The sequence below is a fragment of the Equus caballus genome, chromosome 16 (genome assembly GCF_041296265.1).
Source record: "Equus caballus isolate H_3958 breed thoroughbred chromosome 16, TB-T2T, whole genome shotgun sequence".
NCBI classification, from domain to species: Eukaryota; Metazoa; Chordata; class Mammalia; order Perissodactyla; family Equidae; genus Equus; species Equus caballus.
In genome coordinates this window covers 64,904,717-64,928,119 of record NC_091699.1, presented here as the reverse complement: position 1 = coordinate 64,928,119, position 23,403 = coordinate 64,904,717, and positions in this window count along the sequence as shown.

The following is a 23,403-nucleotide window of genomic DNA, read 5'->3' as shown; positions in this document are numbered from 1 at the left end:
CAAAATGAGAAGGAGCTAACCAAGTGAGGAGCTGGGAGGGAAGTTTTTCAGACAAGAAATGGGGAGAGCAAAGCCCTAGTGATGAGAACTGGCTTCGTTGGCTTGAGACTCTGGAAAAAGGCCAGCGTGACTGTAATGTCATAAAGGAGGAAAGAGTAGTTTGTCATATGTTTGAAGAAGAGTCCAGGGCCCAGAGTGTTACATAGAATGACTGTTAAAGGCCTAGAGGGGCTCCATTTTCTATCTCATAAAGTAGTCACTGATACAAGACTGTGCTTTCATTTTTCTCTCCTTCTTTGTAACATATTGTCTTTCTGGGCTTCTGCTCCCTACCTATTCCTCACCTAGTTTTCTCCATCTCATGTAATGACACAACCCTCCCACTACTCAATTGCTCAAGCCCCAGATGTAGAAAATGCCTCCCTCTCTCTCATCCCCCGTTTCCACAATCTATCAGCTCAATCTATCCACTCAACCTTCAAAATACACCTCGAATCCCCTCACTTCTCTTCACCAAGTCTAGTCAGCATTCCACACATAACTCTGCAATAGCCTCTTAATGATCTTGGAACTTCCATCTTTGCCCTGCCTGCCACCTGTTCTCTATCCAGCAATCAGTGGTCTTGTAAAAACACAAGTCAGATTATGTTGTTCCCTCCAATGGCCTCCCATTGCACTCAGAACACAATCCAAGCTATGAGGGCAGATGAGACTTGGCTTTTGCTGCTTATACAAGCTCATCCCATACCACTCTCTGCTTGTTCCCTGGGCCCCATACACTGACCTCACTCCTTTTCCTGGAACACACCAAGCTTTCTTCCGTTTACTGTGGACCCGCTGCTCCATCATTCCCATCTCAGAGAAGTCTTCTCAGAGAAGTTTTCCACAGCCTCCCAGGGTAAAGTGTCTCTTCCCCTTATCTCCAGTTACTCTCAATCATATCACACTGTTTACTTCCTCCTTTGTACTTTCCGGAGTCTGAAATGATGGTATTTATTTGTTTCATTGTTTATTTTCTGTCTCTCCTTAACAATATCTAAGCTCCACAAGGGCAGAATGTTTGCCTATCTTATTTACTTACTGCTGCATCCTCCACATCTATGCCAAGTGAATGCATGGAATCTGTAGTCCTGTCTTGCTAGTTAAAGATTTTGTTTTATAAAGATTTCCGAGGAATCTCTTTATGGTGTATCTGTGGTAAGGATGAGATAGTTAGCTTGACCTTCCCTCGTTGCCAAGAGTTCTGCTGATAGAGGTGAACTATTGGTTCTAAAATCCTATGCTTAACAGGACATCATTGCCATCAAATATTTGTTATGCCTCTGTTTTGTACTGAGTGACTTACTTTGCATCATACAAATTTAAAAGAAAACTAATTTTAACTGCTCTCAAGGAGTTCACAAAACAAGCAAGGAGAAATGGAAAAACAACTACAACATGATATACAAAGTCTATAGTGGAAAGATAGACATGAAAGTACAGATTATGGAGAAATTCATTCTCCATGAAAGTAAGGCAACAAGAAAAGTAGCATAAAGGGTGACATTTAGGCAAGACCTTCATGGATAATTGTGACAATCAGAGAGGGAGGTAGGACACTTCTAATGTGGAAACTGCTTGAAAAGTTAGCCAATGTGAACTTGCATGAAATTTTCCAAAAGCAATGAGTCAGATCAGGGACTAGAGGGAGCAATTATCTGATACAGCTTGATGTTGGAGACGGTAATATTTGGTTTCCAATTCTACAGTTCCAGGTTTCTATGCTATAGATCAGAATACGTGAACTGACTAAATCTAGTTCACGGTTGTCTTTGTTTACTCTGCAGTGTTTTGAAAGTCAGGAGATTTCACATACAAATATGAATTTCTGACTTTCATTGAAAAACCAGACGGTATGTCAAGGTTGGCCTGCATTCCCAAAAGGCCACCGTGGGCTGAGCTGTAGTGACTGCCCCGTTTAGGTGGGGCAGGAGGGCTCAACTTTGCCAAAGTTCCTGCCAACTTGTTTCCCTCATTTTACCTGCTTAGCACTGTGCATTCTGAGCTTACTGATTGTCTTTTGGCTTAATGTATTTGCTCTGACAAGAAAAACTGTGACATTTAAGAGGGAACTTTTAGTTCACATTTTACTTAAGTATAAAATACACTGAGAAAAGTGTGTAAATCAGTAGGGCTCACTGAATTTTCACAAAATGAACTCACTGTGTAACCACCACCCAGGGCAGGAAACAGAATGCTACAGCCACCCAAAAGCTTCCTTCATACCCACCCCCCCATCATCACCAACCAAAGAATACAACTACCATTACTTCTAACACTGTAGATTCATTTGGGATGGTTTTACACTTTTAAAAATGGGGTAACATTATGTACCCTTTTGTGTCTAGCTTTTTTTCAAGCAATATAATGATTTTGAAATTCATTCATGTTATTTCTTGTAGCAGTAATTACTCTTTTTCATTACTGTATAGTATTCCATTGTGTGAGCAGATCACAATTTATCCATTCTACTGCTGTTTGTTTCCAGTTTGCAATACTTATTCATAATGCTGCTTTGAACATTCTTTTACACATCTTTTGATATACATATGTAAGATTCTTTTTTGGGTATACACTTAGAAGTAGGATTGCTACATGAGAGGGTAGGCATAAATATAGCTTCGATAGCTACTGCCAACAGTTTCCTGAAGTGATTGTATCAATTTACACTTTCCCTAGCAACATATGAGAGTCCCATTTTTCCATACTGTCACCATAATTTGGTATTGCAATTGAATTTTTTTTTTAATTTTAGCCATTCCTTTTGGTATGTAATGGTATCTCACTGGAATTTTGATTTGCAATTCTCTGATGACTAATAATGTTGAGAAAGTTTCATATGTTTATTGGCTGTTTGAATACTCTTTTCTTGTGAAGTGCCTATTCAAGACTGTTGTCTGTTTTGAAATGCATGTATTCTCTTTCTGTTTTTGATTGGTATGTGCTCTTTATGTATTCTAAATAAATTTCCTTTATTCAATATATATCCTAAAATATATTCTCCCAATCTGTGGCATGACTTTCACTCTTTTAATGATGTCTTTTGATAAATAGAAATTCTTAATTTCATGAGGTTCAATTTATCAACCTCTTCATTTATTATCAGTGCTTTTTTCATCTGTTTTCAATTTTATTTTTAAATTGTTTATTGCTATATATATTTACCCTATATCAATATGAATATAATGCAGTCGTTCTTTGTATATGGACTTTGTAACCTATAACTGTAATAAATGTACTTATTTTCTATAGACTCAATGATAACATCTTTTCATGTCTTCTTGAATACTCTGACTGACACGACAATGCTAAATAAAAGTTATGTTAGTTATCTATTACTGCATGACAAATTACCTCTACATTTAGTAGCTTGAAACAACAAACATTCATTATTTCACAGGCCAAGTATGTGGGTGAAGCTTATCTGGGTGTTTCTGGCTTAAGAGTTTCCTGAGATTGTGGTCAAACCAGTCAGCTGAGGCTGTGGTTTAAATGAAGCTTCGAGTAGAGGAGTGTGGAGGCGGTGATTCATTTCCAAGCTCACTCATGCACATGTCTTTTGGCAGGCCCAGCTTCCTTGTTACTTGGGCATCTTCACAAGTCTGTGTCAAGACACGACATCTGGCTTCTCCCATGAGAGCGATTTAAGAGAATGAGAGAGATTTAAGAGAATGAGAGAGAGTGAGAGCCAAGATGGAAGTGACAGTCCTTTTATGACCTAATATCAGAATAGCATCTCATTACTTCTGCCATATTTAATTTGTTAGAAGTGAATCAGTAAGTCCAGCCTTCACTCGAAAGAAGAGGATTGCACAAGAGCATGAATACTGGGATAGAGGAATCACTGGGAGCCATCTTGGATGTTGCCCACCACAGAAGCGGTGATAATGAGCTTCCTTGCCTCCTTCCTAATCTTAATAGTAACACTTTCAATATTTCACCATTAAGTGTACTCTTTGTTATATATCTGTATATTTAACCCTTCTTTGGATTGAGAAAGTTCTTTTCTCGAAATTGCTAGAAAGTTGTTTTTTTAATCATGAATGTATTTGAATTTGATCAATGCTTTCTCTGCAGCTATTGAGATAATTAGTTTTCTCCTTTGTTTTGTTAATGTGTGAATTTGCATTGATTTATTTTTAAAATATTAATCAACCATACTTTTCTGATATAGGCCAAATGTGGTTCTGATGCTATATATTTTATATACTGACATAAATTTTATTTGCAATTTATATTGCATTTGATATTTATTTTATTTGATTTTACTTGCAAATGTTTTGTCTGAGGTTTTTCCACCAATGGTCATGAGAAAACCTGACTTATAATGGCCTTTTCTTGTAATGTCATTGTCAGGAATTGCTACCAGAGTTTTGCTGGCCTTTTGAAATGAATTGGAAAGTGCTCCTTGTTTTCCACAGTTTGTATAAGGCTGATATTTTTCTCCTTTGATGTTTGGAAAAAATTAGCAGCAAAGCCATTTGGGCCTGAAGTTTCCTTTGTTGGATTTTTTTTTCATTATGAATTTTATTACTTTAATAAATAGTATTGTATTCAAATTATCTATCCCTTGTCACTTTTGGTAGTTTGTTTTTCGCAAAGAAAATTGCTCATTCAGTCTAAGGTTTAAAATGTATGGAATAATTAAAATCCTTAATGTTAAAATCCTGTATGTTAAAATTCTTTCAGTGTCTTTTTAACGCCTAGGATCTATAATAACGTCGCTCTTTCACTCATTATACTGGTGATTTTTACTTCTCACTACTTTTTTTGTGGTCTGTCAAACAGAATTTTATCACTTTTAATAATGTTTCCAAATAACCAACTTTTGACAGTTGATCCTGCCTAATATGTCTTTGTTTCCTACTTCATTAATTTTATCAATTCTTTACTGTTTATTATTTTCTTGTTTCTACTTTCTTAAGGTCTAATTTGCTGCTTTTTTCTAATTATTTGAAGTAGATACTTATATTGCTAACTTTCAGCTTTTCCTGATTTCTTATACAGACAATCACGGCTTTAAATTCTCCTCTAAGCAAAGCTTTAACTTATATTCTAAAAGGTTTCATGTAATATATTTTCTTTTTCTTTGAGCTTAAAATATTTTCTAATTTGCATGATGAGTTTTTCTTTGACCCATTGGTTATTTAAAAGTGTGTTTTTAAGTTCTCCACCACCTGAGGATTTCTACTTCTTCTCAATAGATTTTTTCTAGCTTAATTCTATCCTGGGCAGGGAATATAACCAGCCGGATTTTTTATGTGTGTGTGTGAAGAAGATGGGCCCTGAGTTAACATCTGTTGCCAATCTTCTTCTTTTTGCTTGAGGAAAATTGTCTCTGAGCTAACACCTGTGCCAATCTTCCTCTATTTTATGTGGGATGCCACCACAGCATGGCTTGATGAATGGTGCTAGATCCACGCTCAGGATCTGAACCCACAAACCCTGGGCCCTGAAGTGGAGTGTGCAAACTTAACCACTATGCCACCGACCAGCCCAATATAACTGGCCAGATTTCAGTCCCTCAAATTTGTTGAGACTTGCTCTATGGCTCAGCGTATGATCAATTTTGCTAAATAATCTCAGTGTACCTGAATGTGGATATTACATTTATTGGATGCAGTGATGTATATGTTCCAATTAGGTCAATGAATAAGTCAACTTTTTTATTTTTACTCTTCGTTTATCTGTTTGCTTTATTAGCTACTGAGAGAATTACATCATAGTCTGCCATTATGATTGTGAATTTGTCTATTTCTTTTTAAAAATTTTATTAATTTTTGCCTTATATATTTCCACACTTTCTTTTTGTATCATACAAATTTAGTATTGTTATATTTTTCTGGTGGTAGAGTTTTTTAGGGGTTTTTTGGACAGCTTTAGTTAGGATATGATTTACATATAGTACCATTCACCCATTTAAAATGTAAAATACAATGGATTTAAGTATATTCACATACTTGTACAGTGATCACTACAATCAATTTTAGAACATTTTCATCACTTCAAAAAGAAATTGCATTTATTTTAAATCCTATGAGTAATAATTTTATACATGGATCACCTATGGGCTTATTTCACTTGACTGTGTGTTTTTCTTTCTTAATTTACATTTATCTTGCCCTGTCTCCTGACATATCTGGTAATTTTAAGTGAATGCTGGGCACTGTGAATGAAATATTGCAGAGACTCTGTGTGATGTCATTTTCTTAGAGAAAATTTCATTTTCTTCTGATAGGCATGTAGGTTGGTGCAAATCTCCTTGGTCCAATAGAGAATTGAGATAATTCAAGCTTGAGTTTCTTCTTTGTGAAGGCTACTCTATTTCTAATTTTTGCCTTATTCCTAGGATATAGCCTCCCAGCTCTCTCAAATGAGATCCTGGCATGTTTACCAGGAACTTCCTTTGAAGTCCCCTGAAATTCGAATTCTGTCTCTCCAACATCATGAGCTTGCTAAAAAGTTGTGCTTAACAAACATTTTAGTTTCCGGCTGCTGCTCCCTGCTATTCTTATATGCTGTCACTCTGTGCAGTTTACAATTTTGCAAATGCTTTGAGGGTAATCCTGTACAGAATTTTAGAATAACTTGTCTAGTGTTCCCTTTTCTCTGAAACATTACATTCTCAAGTTCCGGCCAGCTTAATAAATCTGAACACCCAATTTTTGTCTCCTCGAGCTAGTGAGACTGCAGAAGCCTTGGGCTGTCACTTTTCTGCTTGTCTTTTTAGCCACACACCTCTTACAAATTAGTAAATATCTCAAGGGGAAACGTGGCTGGGAATATTGGGCTCACCATACTGCATTTTTCTTCAGAATCATGGTTCTTCTTTCTCCAAGACCTTTAAACAGCTGGGAGTTTTGCTTGTATTTGACCCAGCTTTTATAGGTGTCTAAGCAGAATGATTGGCCTTGATCAACTACTCCATCCTTGCAAAAAGCAGAAGTCACATTCTATTAAAGATTTGCTGATGGAAATTTTTATGTGAGTTTTAGTTCATCATTGTTGCTAATCCTGAAATTTTTACTTCATCCCCATAAAATTCAATCTGATTTGATGCTGTCTACATAGAAATTTACAGCTGGAAAAGACTTTAGAATATATCTCATCCTAGTCCCCCTACTTTGCAAGTGACTCATCAATTTAGTGGTGAAGTTGAGAATAGAGCACTGGGCTCCAGGCCCTCGGTCCAGTATGTATTCCGATACCATGGTGCCTCGTGAATAATGCCAACATATTCTCAAAGCTTCATACCTACATCCTTCTAAAACTCCTTCACCAGGGTTAAGTACTTTTTAGCTGCAGTGACTTGAGTATGAATGTGTTCTTAAAGTTATGCAAGGAGTTTCTCGAATATACCAACGATATTTAGTCATACCAGTCTCCCAACAGGAAGTTATCGTCTTTTCATCCTTCATCTTTTATCCCCTCAAAAAACCAACCCATATGCCCCAGATAAATGAATTACATCTGTAGACAGGATCATGCTAGAAACTCAAGGCAGGGATAATGGTTACAGGACTGGAGAAATGTCCACATCCATTGGTGGGGACTTTGGGAATGAAACCAGAGAAGCCCTCTAATCTAAAATAAACTATAGCACCTCAGCCTAGTTTCAGCTAACAACTCCCCTGCTGGTACTTTTGCTGCTGGCACTAACAGCAGTTAAAGAAAGTTCATGTTTCTCAGGAGGCCCTGGTATAGGAAAGGCATCTTTAATTTTAAAAAGCAAGATAAATCTCTATTTCTGTCTTCCCTAACAAGTCTTTTCATAGGCCTAGTGTTGGGAGTGGAATTCTCTAGGTAGTGTCTACTTATTGCTTTGGTCCCCAAAGACTAGGCATATTAAGTAACTACTTGCCGTAAAGTCAACATAGGCTCTAACAGAGATCAGCATTTGGGAGCCTCTCAACAAAACCTTGGTTGAGCAACTTTCAGCATGCCTGTCACGTGACCAGGCTACTCCGTGGTGTAAATGATATCCCCAGCTCAAAGACTTTTCAAGAGCCAGCTATAAAAATACACAAAATTCTGCCTGGTTACCCATGTGAAACTTTATTTTCCCAGTGCTCCTCTGAGAGAGATGGGAATTTGCTTAACCAGCAAGAGAGTCATAAAAAGGCAGCTCCCAATATTTCCTGCCCTACAGCCAGGGAACACCCGTGGCATTAGGGTTCATTCTGTTTAACATATATCAACACGGTGCTCCTACAGAAAGCAAAACGAAGGTGTTATATTGAGGACCTAGGCATTCTGACCATGTCATCTTATTTTCAGAGCTTATTTAATATCGTAAGTGATAATTACCATCTAGAAATTCATTAAACATTCAATCAGCCAAGGCCACAGAAAGCACCATGGTTTCACAGATTCTTGACTCCCAGTATCTGCCAAAAGAGAACCAAGAATGTTGCCAGGTGACCAAGGAAAGCAAATAAATTATTTTTTAGGATCACAATTTATGTATTAGGAGGTAGCAGGCACAAGAGAATTTTCTAGAAATGTTCTGTTTTAATTGGAGTGTGAGTCAAATAGATGCATACATTTGTCAAAACTCATCCAATTCTACACTTATGACCTGTACATTTCACTGTATATAAATTGTACTTTGAGTTAAAAAGAAGTTGGAGGGAGGAAAGGAAAGAAGACTGTCATGTTCTGGCATGAGCAATAGGTGTCATTCACTGAGAGAAAGAATCAGAAACTCTCTTCAGAGTTATCAGAGGAACCAGATGGGAGAGGCTGCCTCAAGAACTGGCAGCCAGGCAGCCTGTTCATGAGGAACCTCCGCAGGAGGTTTAACTTTCTATCCTCAAATGACCCCCTTACTGTATCTGTGTCTTGAATTATAGGTCACTTCGCATTCCTTTTGAAAATAGGAAACACATAAGTATCAACAAATTCCATTATTATGCCCTCATATCACCACTTCAACTCAGCACTGGGGCACCTCTTGATCTCACAGACGTTCCAACCAATTCTTCCCTGCATGGTAATGACCCCATGGCCCTTGCAGAGTGGTGGTTACTTTCTGGAGTGCAGTCAGTTCCTCAGAACTATAAGGAAAATTTTGGCACTGCCAACTGTTTCCTCCCTTGCAATAGAAAAGAAGTTCCATTTTTAGAATCAACTTCCTGTTTCTTTTCCCCCAGGAATCTCCCTGTACTTTCTTTTATACAAGATTCTAGTTGTTGCCACTAAAGAAAAATTAAGAAAAAAATGTCACAGAGATCTAGATGTAATTTTAAAATAAAACACTGTTGTTATCTTTCAGAATTGGAAGATATTTTAAAACGACACATTCTCAGTGTTGTGAAGGGAAGCAGTTTTCCTCTGATTTCCTACAGTGACTGAAGGATAATAGAAAGTCAAGTACTGAAAAATAGCTTTGGGGTAATTAGTAAACGTGTCCAAACCTACTTTTGCTATTTCTCTGTGTAAATGGTTATAACTTGTAATAAATAATTAACATGGCCCTCATTTCCAATGATACTGTTACCAAGTTATTTCCTTTCAGAGTAAAAGAGACAACTCTGAAAAATCTATTTCATCAGCAGAAAGCCTTGGGACTCTTTCTGTGGTTCACATTGCAACCCATTATTTCTATGTAATATTTTCTCTCTAAGACCAGAAAGTAGGATGCCATTTTGTAGAACAGCGTCTAGAGGCAAGAAGGAGCAATGGCGTAATTTTACTTCCCATATTTTCTTGTTTATTGTTAAAAAAAAAGTCCAATACAAAATATGATGACAGAAAGTAGAAAGACTAATCCAAAAATCTGTGTTTTGCAGTATGCTAGTTGAATGACTTTATGTGAGGAATTGAAAGTCAATGATGGTGGTAGTGGGAAATGGTGGATGGAACTTGAGAAGAGTACTAAGAATTAAGTGAACTGGGTTCAAGTCACAGTTGTGCTACTGTTTCCTCTCCTGTTACATTAGAGCTTCATCGTGGGTAATCTCAGTGCTTTATCAACCCTGTGATTCTGTGCAGAGTGCTATGAACGGGTAGGCTTGCTCAATATTTACTTGTGGAATTTTACGAATTTTAAATCACACAAGCAAATCTGAACATAAAGAAGTGAATCCATTTACTTCTTCCTACAGTTTGTGCCTTTCTATAATAGAGTGACTCTATTTTCATTTCCCAAGTAACGGCCATTTACAGATCAAGAAGTGAAATTAGCAAGAAAGCAGATGGTTTGGCACATCCTTGCCCTTCTTAATACCCAGCTTCCTCTAACTACAGTGAAAGTCTTATTTGCTTAGAGAATAGATCAGCCTTGAGGATCCCAACTGGATATCCAGGCAAGGTCATTTAAAGGGCAGGGGACAGCCAAGGTAAACAATTCAAAACTCCCCAAGCTTATTTTTAGTGTGAAGTATCAACCTACTTTCTTGTTTTCTTTCCAGTGTGCTTCCACATAATCTAATTCTGATTACTGAGTTAATGAGGGAATTTTGAGATTTGGCCATTGTTCCTCAGTCTTGCTCATGACTGTCCGGTCCACTGGTCCAAGGCGTGTCATTTAATATTCTTGAAATTTTATTCCCTTCTATCTGCAAAATGAGTAGAAGCTTTCTACCCACTAAAAACGAATAATTCACCCTGGTGTGCTGCTTCCCGCATTATTGTTTACTGTCTGTATAAATAAAAGGATCCAAAGAGAAATTACATATTGCACATAAACTTAAAACATTAATAAACAAAAAGTGCAAACAGCTGAGAGCAGCTGTTTGCATTCTCCTTTGGGGCCATGATATAGAACCAAGCAAATAAATAAGAACCAAATGATTTCCCCAAAACTTCAACAGTAGGTGGCACTGAAAATATCTGTTTTCTAAACTTTGTGTATCCTATGGTATTTGTTGAATTCCCACCTCCTGGTCCTGGATCACAGGGCCCTTTATGCTGTATGTGAAATTGACACCATTGAATCTGAATAAAATGTGTCGCCGGGAGTCTTGTTCCTGTGCCTTGCGACGTTAATGGAGGCCAAGCCCTGTGCTTCAGACAGAGCTAATGACACTTCCTAGAACTTTCAAACTCCTGCCTACTTGCAGTTGTGTTCTAAACATAGCGCTCCCCCTAACCTGCCTGGGAGTCGCATCAAGTACTTGGCAAAGCTGGAGCTGTGGGAGGTAGAGCAACAGTGAATTATCAGCAGGTTGAAAGAGGGACAGCTGGGGAGCGTGCCCAGGACACGCTCTGCTTCTCACTCCTTCCTCAGGAATGTCTTTGTTATGATCCTGTGGGTTATGGCAAATGTAATTTCTGTCATTGGAGGAGAAAGAAAGCAAGCAAGGGAGTGAGGAAGGAGAGGAGGTACTTAAAAAAATCTTTCATGAGCCACGCTCTGTGGTGGAACCTGGAGACGCAAAGGTGAATAAGAGGCATCTTCGTAAGCTTAACTTACAAGCACGGGCTCTCCCAGTCTAATGCTTGTGAGCGCAGATTCTCCCAGTCTAATGGTGGAGGCAATCTGTGTTCATGACAATCGCAATAGAGTGTGCTGAATTCAATTAGACCTACATAGTTATCCGTTTTGTTCTTCTAACCATATTGAAGGACGAAACCACATAGTATGTCCATTTAGACCCTGAGTTTCAAGTTTAAACTGACATGAGGCCTCAATCCCAGCTCTGCCCCTGGCTACATGTGTGCCTTTCCATTTTTACAAATCCCTCTTGATCTTCAGTATCTTCGTCTGTGACATGGGGTTGGGGACAAGTGTAGCAAGAACACATGTTATAGAGATGGTTGTAAGAACTAAAAAAAAATAATGCATGAAAATGGTTACATAGGGCTTGGAATACAGGAAGGGCTCAATAAAATTTTTGGATCGTTTTATTAGCATTCCAGCTTCACAGATGAGAAGACAGGGTCCAGAATCTATGCCTTGCCCAGGTTTCCAGGGACTTATGTATAGCAAGAACAGGACTTGAGTTCATATGTGATTCTGAGCCGAAAGCCCTTCTCTGTGCACAAGGAGCAGAGCAATTAAAGTGATTCAATTAAGTGCCATGTCCAGAGAGATGTGCTCCTGTGTTCCAGTGTTCTCTCTCTCCACGTTTATCACTGGCATGTGAAGCTCCTTCCTGCCCTCCTCTCAGTGGTTAGAGAAGTTCCCAAACATCACAGACTGTGTCTTCCATGAGATCTCTCTTCTTCTGCTCACAAAAGGGCAAGATTTGAGATTATGCCTAAGGGAGGCCCAGTGAGTCAGAGAAATATGCATTTTTTTCTTCCGTCAACATTCCATATTCCATAATGAGATCCAGCATGTGAAATTTCATTGAAAACTAGTTCTTTCATTCCTTCAGTGGTCCACCCAGCTTTCTTTGAGTACTTATTTCTGTGATAAGCACTATGTTAGAGATTAAGGACTCTGGATAAGATAAAGTCCTTGCCCTTAGATCCCACTGAAGGAGTAAAAAATGAGCATGTAAACAAAATAAATCTGTTCTGTATTTTTAAATAGCGATAAATGTTATAAAGAAAATAAAGCAGGATGATAAGATGCAGAGTGAGGGTGGAGGCTGCTGTAGATTGAATGTTCCAGGAAAGGTCTCTCTGAGGTGATGACTTTGAGCAGAGGCCTCCAGGAGAAGATGGAGCCAGCCGTTTAAAGTTGTAGAGGACAAGCAGTCCCAAAAAAGGAAATAGCAAGTGCAAAGAAATATGAACTTGGCTTGTTCAGGGAAAGCAAGCAGTCAGTGGGGCTGGGGCATTGTGAGCAAGTGAGCATGCTGGTACAAAATGAGATTCCCAGAGAAGTAGGGCCTGGACCAAGAAGAGCCATCCGGGCCACAAGCAAGAGATTGGATTTTATCCCAAGTGTAATGCAAAGCCGTGGAAAGTCTTAAGCTTGATGTGAGTCACATTTTCTTCCAACGTTGTCCCAACTGCTTTGTAGGGAAGGAATGAAGAGGGACAAGGGTAGAAAAAGGAAGACCCAGCTGGGAGATGACTGCTACAGTCCTGATTAGATATGCTGGTGACTTGGACTAGAATAGTCAGGTTTTCAAGTTTTTCATAACTAAAATGATTATTTTGTATTGACACAAACATTTGAGATTTTGCTTGAATAATTTATAGACTGGTACTTCTATATCAGAGATAAAGTAATACCAGAGTCCTCAAGCTTTGAAATGAGGTGACATTTAATCAAGAGTTAAATACACTTCGAGGTTCTTCTCAAAATTTTGCTTCCAAAAAACCTACCTCAGAGAAGCACCTTCTGAAATCTAAGCTATTTAAGCACTAAGATCTAACATTGTTTTGCCTGTGTATCGAGAATATAAATGATGTTAATCCTGCCCTGGCCTCCTGCCCTCCCTCTCTTCCTCTGAGGAGCACAGAATCTCCTACTCTCCACAAATCAGCAATCCTAGTTTGACTCACATTTGTGATATTCTTTCTTCCTTTCTCTCTCTTAGTTTTAGAAAACCTCTACAAATGGTCCCTCTGCCAGAAGGAAAGATAAGTCGTGAGGAAAGCTCCATTAAAGAACCCCCATCAGTTATAGTGATAGAACACTTTGCAAGTGTTCAAGGAGCAGGAGTGATTGTCACACACCATCGCTCAGTAAGTGTATGTGTGAAAAAAGAAATACCTGGCCACTAAGAAACTAAATCCTCTAAATTACTGCATTTTTTGGCCCCATTTTGAAGAATAAACCACAGAAACTGGCAATATCCAACCATTGATTTATGCCTCCTACCCACTTTCAAAAGCCATTCAAGCCGCAGGCATCCAGTATTACCTACTGCAGGGATCAATCTGGTCAACAACTTGCTTGGCCTCAGGAAAACCATCATGGTAATAAATGAAGTCCATCTTTTACCTCAGACTGGAGCAAGAAGATGATGCTGAGATTACAGGTTATAAAATCTTCCTCTTTCTTAAAGATATTAACATGTTTTTTCTATTGAAAGATACCAAGATATTGTCTACCCCTATTGCTCTAAAATAATATTAAGCCAAGAGGCTTCCGGGGCGGGGGGGGGGGGGGGGGGGGCGTCCATGAAAGGTTTGAAAGAATACATCAGATCCATGAATTCCATTCTCAATGTTATCTCTGAGTGGACTTTTTAGGGCCTAAGGCCCATAGCTACTAGGTCTATGAGCGCGTGTGCCTTCAAAAGCATAAGATTTAATAAAGTATCATCTCTTTCCTTCTTCTTACTCATTCAAACCCAAATTTACAAAATAGACTCCATCCAGTGGAGGCAGCAAAACTTATTCTGTGGCTAAGCATGACCTGAATAATGTTAGAGGGATAAATGCAAAGTCTTCATCTTGTATCCAAGGCAAACAACAGGGCATGGGTAATAGGGTAGCCCAGGGGAAAAACCATATTAAAATTGTTGAAGTGTATAATGACATTTGATGGATTGCAGAAAGCTTTTGTTTTCAAGGAAAATGTAAAATTTGTCTTTGGGGTATGGGCACCCTCTTCGGAGACCACTCCCCCAACTCTTCATATAGAGTGCTTCTAATTAAAAGACCTTTAAGTCAAGCAGGAGCTATGAATCAGTGTTTGGATACTGCCAGTACCTGTGATTTATTGTGTCAACATGGTGTCAAAGAATATAGCACTTGGATGGGTTTCTTTTTTCTATAACCTTGTGGTTCCTTCTTCACACATATACACACATATATACACACTCATAAAAACACTTGTTCTATGAGTGATGCCATGTGTCAGCCATAGTGGTAGGGTAGGATGGGCTTATTAAGCCATGGATTGAGCTATGCAGATATACTTCAAATATCTATTCATTATCCTTGGGAAGGCCTAATTCAGCCCAAGATACTGTGTTGTTTAGACTTTAGACTTCCATTTGCAAGAAAACTCTGTTCTTAATGTGTTTGTGTGTTTTGAATAATAGCTTCTTACTGATTAGAAGAAACAGCCATATCAGGAGGAACGAAGTGCTGGAGAGTTAGGGGGAACTATCTTCATAGTTCGGTGGCCCCCCGTGGTGTAATTTTAGCTTGACTTAGCCAGTTAGGAAATGAAACGTTGAGTACCGCAATTGCTAATTTAGACATGGAGGCCAATGTACATCCTTAGGATAGAGATGGATGTTTCCTCTAAAAGCTATGAACGTTCCGATTTTCACAAATCCTAGGGGAAAATAAAGACAAGTCTCGAATTGAGGGGGAGAAGAACTCTTCTCCCCTCTTGCTGAGCCCAAGAGAAAGCTGGGAGCCTAGCTTCAAGGCAGAGTGAAAACAACCAAAACATCCATGTGGGGAGAAGTTAGGTTGGCCCCTGAAACATGGAGGCAAACCGAAGCTAAGTAAAGAGAAGATCCATGTGTCAGAGACTCTAAAATGTTGTTCAGGATCCAGTTATATTTTCTGAATTGTAGTTTCCTGCTCTGTCAAACCTTGACCTTAACTGTCCTTTTGGGGAATTAATAGAGATGCCTGTCCCAATTGTTAGGGTGAAACAGTAGTGAGAAAGAAGATGTGAAACACGTGGCTGGTAAAATTGACAAGTGAAAACCTTGTGGGAGTCGTCAAACATGTAAACAATCCCCTGGCATTCCCAGATATGCTTGGAGAAAGGATAAACTAAAAGACCAGTCTTTCCACAGTCACTCAGAACGACAACTCAGATAGTTGATATTTGGGTATTAAAGGCAAAGGAGACCATAGAGACACTTGGTTCCTCAAGCATAGTCTGGAGAGAGGAGTCAACAAAGCTGCTAGGGTTCAGCTACTAATAATAACAGACATCGTTTCCCAAGCACCTCCTGCCATATATCACACCTGTTCCCTAGACCATCTCATTTGGTCCTCACAAAAGTATGAGGGGTAGTTTCCAAATGACAATAAGCAGTCGCAACCCCCTTCACTGACTCTTATGTTTAGCCTTCTAAAACTCAACACTGATGAAATCACTCAGTCACCAAATGGAGCCGGACATTCTTTGAAGCTCAGACACCAGAGTCCAAATTCTTGCTTTGCCATTTATTGAATCATGACTTTGGGTAATATAATTAACCTACTCGAGTGTCAGCTTTCCTCTCTGTAAAGAAGGTAATATAAGTTCATTGTGAGAATTAGATGAGAAAACACTGGCGCCCAAAAGATATACCTGTCCTTTTTACCTCTCTTCTTGCCCCAAACTCCACATAAAGTCTCTAAAGCAGTGATTCTCAAAGTTCAGTGTTCACCAAACCACCTGGCAACCTTGTTGAGACACAGTTTCTAGTTCGGCAGTTCTGAGCTTCTGGGTTTCTAATAAGCTCCCAGGTGGCGATGATACTGCTGACTGAGTGGTGAGGACCTATATTATAAATTCCAAATACCTTTCTCCAGAATTCATGTTTGGCCCCAACCTACCCTTCCGTTTCTACCATCTGCCCTTCCTCTCAGTCCTTGGCCCCTGATTCTTACTCCATTAGCCATTGTGGAAACATACCTCATATCGCCACATCTCTGTTTTTTCTCTATTTTGAATCTTCCTAGAATATGCTAAGATTCCAACTCATCTGCTGTCTTATTTGCTTGAAAATACCCTAGTCACATTTAACAACCCAGTTCAACTATTGCTCTTAGATAAGCCTTCTGATTTTACCACTGGCAGTAGCACAACCATGGAGTAAAAATCAAGCCGTCTCCCACGATCCCAGAGCATTCCACACTTCCGATAGAATGTGAAGCACATTGTACTGTACCTGGTCATGTATCTGTCACATCTGTTGACCTTATGCAAATAGAGACTCCATGTCAAGGACCAAGTCTTATTTTTATTTTACCTTTAACATATAACAGTACTCGGTAAATAGTTGTTTCTTGATAAATGTTAATTAAAATAAATCAATGTAAGTGATACAGTGTAACTGCCAAAAACGGGAGCTAATTACATCTTTGAGAACACACCTGGAAATACAGCATATAAAACAAGGAACATATACTGTTCTGTATCCAGATTTGGGTTACAGATACACTTGTTAACTGGTAAAATGATGAGGAGAAAACTTCAAACTATGAGGGCCAGTTGAAAATGGAAGATATTTAGCCTGAAGAAGTTGAGATGCATGAAGGAACGTCATTGCCATCCTAAGATACTTGAAAGTGTATCATGTAAAGAGGAATTAGACTTGTTTTCTATGGCACCAAAATCTAGGAATTGAGCCAACGTGTGCAAGCGAAGTGCAACAGTGCATAGTGCACAGAAGGAAACCAATAATAAAATTATATCTTGATGTAAGAAATAGTTTGGAGTCTGGCCCCGTGGCTGAGTGGTTAAGTTCGCACGCTCAGCTGCAGGTGGCCCAGTGTTTCGTTGGTTCAAATCCTGAGCGCGGACATGGCACTGCTCATCAAACCACGGTGAGGCAGCATCCCACATACCACAACTAGAAGGACTCACACCGAAGAATATACAACTATGTACCGGGGTGCTTTGGGGAGAAAAAGGAAAAAAATAAAATCTTTGAAAAAAAAAATAGTTTTATTTTTTTAATAAGAAAATGCTTTTTGACAGAGATTTCTCAGGAGGTAGTGAGTTGCCAATCCCAAGTCATAGCAACCCAAACGACCCAAAGTCAAGACAATTATTGATTGAGGAAGAAACAATTTTCATGAGGCAATTTTTAAAGCTCCTTTCAACTTCAAGAGTCTAAGCTCGTGAAGAGATATCATGTCAGTGAGAGCTCTCCATTTTTTATTTAATTTCGCCTTGTTATTTCCTGGTCACCAGGCCAAGATCCCTATTTAGGGGTAATTGTCTGCCAAAGTTGTACCTTTAAGGAAAAGTCACTGAAATTTGTGACTATGAAGACGGGAATTTTGATGTGGGTGTTAACAGTTACATCCACTCCACCAGCCAACCATCCCCTCTTCTTTACCAAGAACAGAGAAAGATGTGTTTGGGTAGCAGACTTAGCAAAATGTGTTAAGCACATCATATGCTTTTGACTAGCCTCAGCAGAGTGCACATGGTGGTACCCAGGGACTATTTGATGAATATTTATTGATACTTTTGAGGAAAGTTGAGTAAAAGTAGAATATTTCTCATTCCTTTGCCTTGGGTAAGGTTAACTGAGGACCCACCGTACTGTTATTTTTCATTCTTTTAATTTTGATACATGTTTTCCGAGTTGACAGAAGAGCACCAATCTAGAAAAAGCCTGATCATTAATCCAACTGAAAAAAAATTATTCCTCATGAATAAAATAATAATTATCATTCAACATGGGGCCCCTGTTAGGAAACACTACTAAGGAGGCAAATACCAGTAAATATTCTCAGCAGACAGATACTTTGATGGGTGTTCTGTGACTGTGTAAGCTCTGGAAATATTAAGTGCATTTTCTTGATTCATGAGAATTTTCATGTTTTAACACAGAGGGGTGAAGGCTTAATATTTCTCCAAAGTTATGGATCTCAGATGCACCTCAGAATCCTGAGCGGTAAATCTATCACACAAAAGGAAAAACAAGCAATTTACAAAAGCCATCATCATTATGCTGCATAAACTGATCAAAATAACTTATGCAGTGCTACCCAGTAAGTTGTACTGCAAATTGCTAGATGATACATATTAAGCCAACCCTAGGATGCCTGTCTACCATTATGAAATTTTGTGATTTATATTAGCTATTAAGCAGTATTAGAAAATCTCCAGCTAGGGAAAAGCTGCAACATAGCTAGAGGGGTCCCCCGGACACCTTGAAGACTGAAGGGCTTCTCTTGGAAGAGAAGTCCTTCATGCTTGACAGCTGCTGGATGGATTCTGTGATAAGCTTCCAAACATTTCGCGGTTCACATTCATTTCATGGCTTAATCACTAAACACTGACTTTTCTAATCATCCATGGTTTGAAGGTCTAAGGAATCTGCTCTCAAGTCCTCTGGTAAATGTTAAGTCTTTGTTGGTGAGTGACAACTAAGGAATAACTCAGATGTCTGAGGGGCCAAGAAAATTGGAGGGAAACAAAGATATAATTTTTGGCCTCTGTAGCACTGCAAATGTTAAAGGGGAAAAGTGCTGATGTAAATATCCTACAGACCCAGCTGTCATTTTCTTGACCCCAAGGAAATGCTCTTCAGAAAGCTCACTTGTTCTGATACTAAAATGTCTTCTTGTCAGTCTCACAAAGCTGTGTTTTCCGACTCTTATGAATGCATTCTTATGACTTATATATAGCTCTGGCTTTTGGAATGAAATGGTTGGGTGACAATAATATCATTGTTGTTCTAATATATCAAAGAATCCTTTCATGAGAAAAGTCATTTTAATAGACTTATATGTCAAGCAGAATAGGCCCATAAACCATACTGAACTACTCTTTCATCAGGGCTTAATTCTATCCCACATCGTTGGAAATCCTTCCATGGGAAAAATGGTCTAAAGCACCTTGAGTCTGGAGAACTTGTTCTAAATTTCTGAAGCAGAAAGAATATTAAAAGTCAGGTGTGAGCGTAAAAGACATATGTACAACATATGGTGGCCTTTAGGAGCCAAGAAGGACCACATTTTTCAATCCATATAATGATGATTGGCAGAGTTATGTGCCTATATTTTCATTTTCTCCTCTGTTTTTCAAAATTTTTAAGAATTTCTTATTTTCATATAATTTCAGATGAAGAAAAGTTGTAAAAATAGTACAAATAATTTTCATATACTCTTCACTTATATTGCTCCAAATTAAAATTTTACATTTGCTTTATCTTTAGATAGATAGATAGATAGATAGATAGATATTTTTTCTGAACTATTTGAAAACACACTGCAGATATTAGGCCCTTTTGCCTTTAAATACTTCCATGTGAATTTCTTAACAACAAAAGACATTCTCTTACACAACTGCAGTAGAGTTATCAAAATCAGGAAATTTAACATTAGTATAATAATATTACCAAATCTACAGACCTTACTCAAATTTCACCAGTTATCCCAATAATGTTTTTTACAGCAAAAGAAAAAAAGTATTTCTGTATCAGAGTCCAATCGAAGATCACACATTGCATTTCTTTGTCACATCTCTTTTGTCTTTGTGTTCTGGAACAGTTTCTCACTCTTTCTTATCATGCACGTCCTGATATATTTGAAGACTCCAAGCCATTTACTATCTTGTAGATTTTCCCTCTATTTGAGTTTGTCTGATGTTTCCCCATGATTAGATTCAAGTGTTTTTTTGGTAAAAAGAGCACAGAGGACAGAAATAATGTTGTAGCCTTTCCTGCTTCTGGAAATATTTTATTCCCCAGATTTTTGGGACGTGATGCTCACCTGAATTTCCTCCTCCTTCACTGGCTGTTCCATCTCTGTCTTCTCTATTCGATCTCTAAATGTCAGAGAAGTCCAGAGTGCTCCCTCTGCTCTCTTCCCTTCTCTATCCACATCTTCTCTGGGTAGTCTTATCTAATCTCATGGAAATAGGTACCATCCATACTATGCTCTCTCTTCCCTACACTCCAGACTCATGAACTCAAATTCTAACTCTATTTTCTTTGGGTGATAAAGGAGCGTCTAAAACTGTAACATGGCTAAAACCAAACTGTTGATCATTTTCCTCCAAAATTTACTCCCAGGGACTCTTGAGTTGAGACCTGAATAACAAGAAGGAGGAATCCAGGCAAAAATGAGGTTTGGGATGGGATTCAGGGAATGTTTCCAGTAGAAGGAACTCCATTCCTATCAATTAACCTTTCTAAGATTATTAGAATCAGACAACTGAAGAACTGACAATAACCTCAGAAGATCTTGTCTAAGATTGCACGGCATGATCAGCCCTTTTATAAGGGCTGTGACACTATAGTTGTCAGAGTTGTAATCATAAGAAATCTCACTTTATTAAAAAGTGAGTCATAAAGGAAATTAATTTGACTGAGCAAGCCACAGTTTCATACATACCTCCATAGCACCAATATTACGTACTGTTTAAAAAATTAACATAAGTCAAATTAGATTGTAAAAATGCACAAAATTGCAACACAGTTCACAGTTGCTGATACTGAACAAAGGAATGCAATGCAAACTAAGCAAGCAGGCACTTAAAACATCTGTGAATTCCTATGCTTCCTGCAGCAATTTTTTCCCTATTCACACACAGTTAGTTATCATGTTATAACTAACAGTTGTCTGCATAATACAGATTGTGTTCCTGAATTAATCAACTAAATTACACATAATTTAGCTTAAGGGAGCACAAACTGTAGAAACAATATCTGTAATTAACTTCTGCTCCATTGCTCTTGCTGACAAGGGGATTGCTGTCTCACAAAACAGCCCACAGTTCATTTTTAAAATATTACCCGCTATTATTAATGACTTCTTCATATTAAATCAAGTGCTACCACCCAATAACGTCAACCTATTGACTCTAAGCTCAGTCCTCTGGAGCCACAAAGAAATCTTGTTTATTCTACACTTGGTATGGTATGGAACTTAGCTATTAGTCCAGGAAAATGAGGCTGACCTTCCTGCCTTCCAGCCTCTCTCTAGCATCCCAGTTTCATGATGATAAATGTCAAGTCCACATTTACCCTTTGTAGTATTCATCATGTAATCTTTTCCTACCCCTGCCTACAATTCAAGTCTTACTGTAACCAAGGACTTGGATGTCCAATAGCAAAATTAGTTGATTTAGCTCCAAACTCTCACTTGGTCTCATTATTAAGATTCTGAATCCAGTACCTCTGATCACCTTAGAAGTTATTGTAGCTTTCTCACAGCTGTTCCACAGCTGCTGCACCACTCTGATATTCTCACCATCTCCAGGAAACACATCTTATTCCTGAAGCTTGGAGGCAGTTTTCTTCTCCAGAAGGTCTCAGAGTCAAACTTAATTGTTCTGTCCATTAAGTGAGCAGAATTGTTTGTATGTTTCTTTAATAGCTTTACTGAGGCATAATTGGCATACAATATTTAAAGTGTACGTTTTGATATGTTTGACATGTGTCTATACCTGTACAGCAATCACCAAAATCAAGACAGTGAACATATGCATCATCCTCCAAAACGTCCTTGTGCCCCTTTGTAATTCCTCCTTCCCTGCCCTCCCCGAATACTCAATCAACTATTGATCTGCTTTTTGTCGTGCAGATTTATTTGCATTCCTAGAGTTTTATATAAGTGGAATGAATCAATACTCTCTTTTTATCTGCCTTCTTCCATTCAGCATAATTATTTGGAGGTTCATCCATATAGTTACATGTATCACTATCTCATTTGTTTTTCTTGCTGAATAGTATGCCATTAGATGGATATATCAAATTTTTTTAATCCATTCATCTAATAATAGACAGTTGGGCTCTCTTCCTAGTTTTTGGATATTACAAAGTGAGCAGAGTTCTTTTAATCTATCTTGGATAGGTAGGTTTGTCAATGATTATGGTTCTCTGAGGTCTTCCAAGGGCCAATTGATTCTTTTAAAGAAGATCTCCCTTTTCCAAGAACTTAAAATAAACTGCCCAAGGGCCTGTGCTTACCTGAAACATCAGCTAACACAACATTCAGCTGTGTTAGTTGCACATCTTTTAGACTACTCTTTCCTCAGGAAAAATTTTCAGCCCTCTGAGAAAATATGAACTTTCTCTTCCCACAGGTTGGGGAAACCACTTATCTCCTATTAGAGAGCTTTGGGCCCAAATCTTGGATATGCATTGTTTGTCCTAAGTCTATGGTTCATCATGAAGGAAGATTCCCGGTAATCTACCTTGATGTGTCAGAATTCTCAAGGTGAATACTCACCTTAGAGTCACACCCTGAGTCTCTCTGTAAAAGTAGAAGGATTTCAGGGAAGAGGAGATTCTCTAATCATCTTTAATTGCGCCAAAGTTCCCAACTTTGATTAAAGATCCTCTAATATCTCCTCCTCATTTCTGCCACACACCTTCCCTTTTCTCCTTTTCATACTCCTTTGTCACACTCAAACCCTACTTCAGGCCAAAGTTTCAGGTAGAATAAGCTGAAGACAGTTGAAAATTGTCAAGATCAATGAGGTCGGTATTTCAATTCTATTTCCTTTTCTAACATCAAGTTCTATTCTGCTGCAAACCTTCTAACTTGGACTAAATTTGTGGGAATTCGGGAAATGAAGAAATCTTTCCTTACAAAGATATATATAATAGAAGCTGTCATCTCTGGGAACAGTGCCAGGTTGTTTGAGAGCAGTTTCTGGGCTATCACATGTTTGGAAATGTTCTCCATCAGGCAATCCCTCCCCTGTCAGCTTACGTGAGTGACTGCTATTGATACAACTCGGCCTCGGGTGAGGGCACTGAGATCATGGAGCAGAGCTAATGGTTCACCTGGAAACCATTCCTCCGTGTGTTCAACAAAATTCTCTCCCCTTGTCTTTGACTTTCAGGCAAATTACCTTTCAACAGCAGTAGG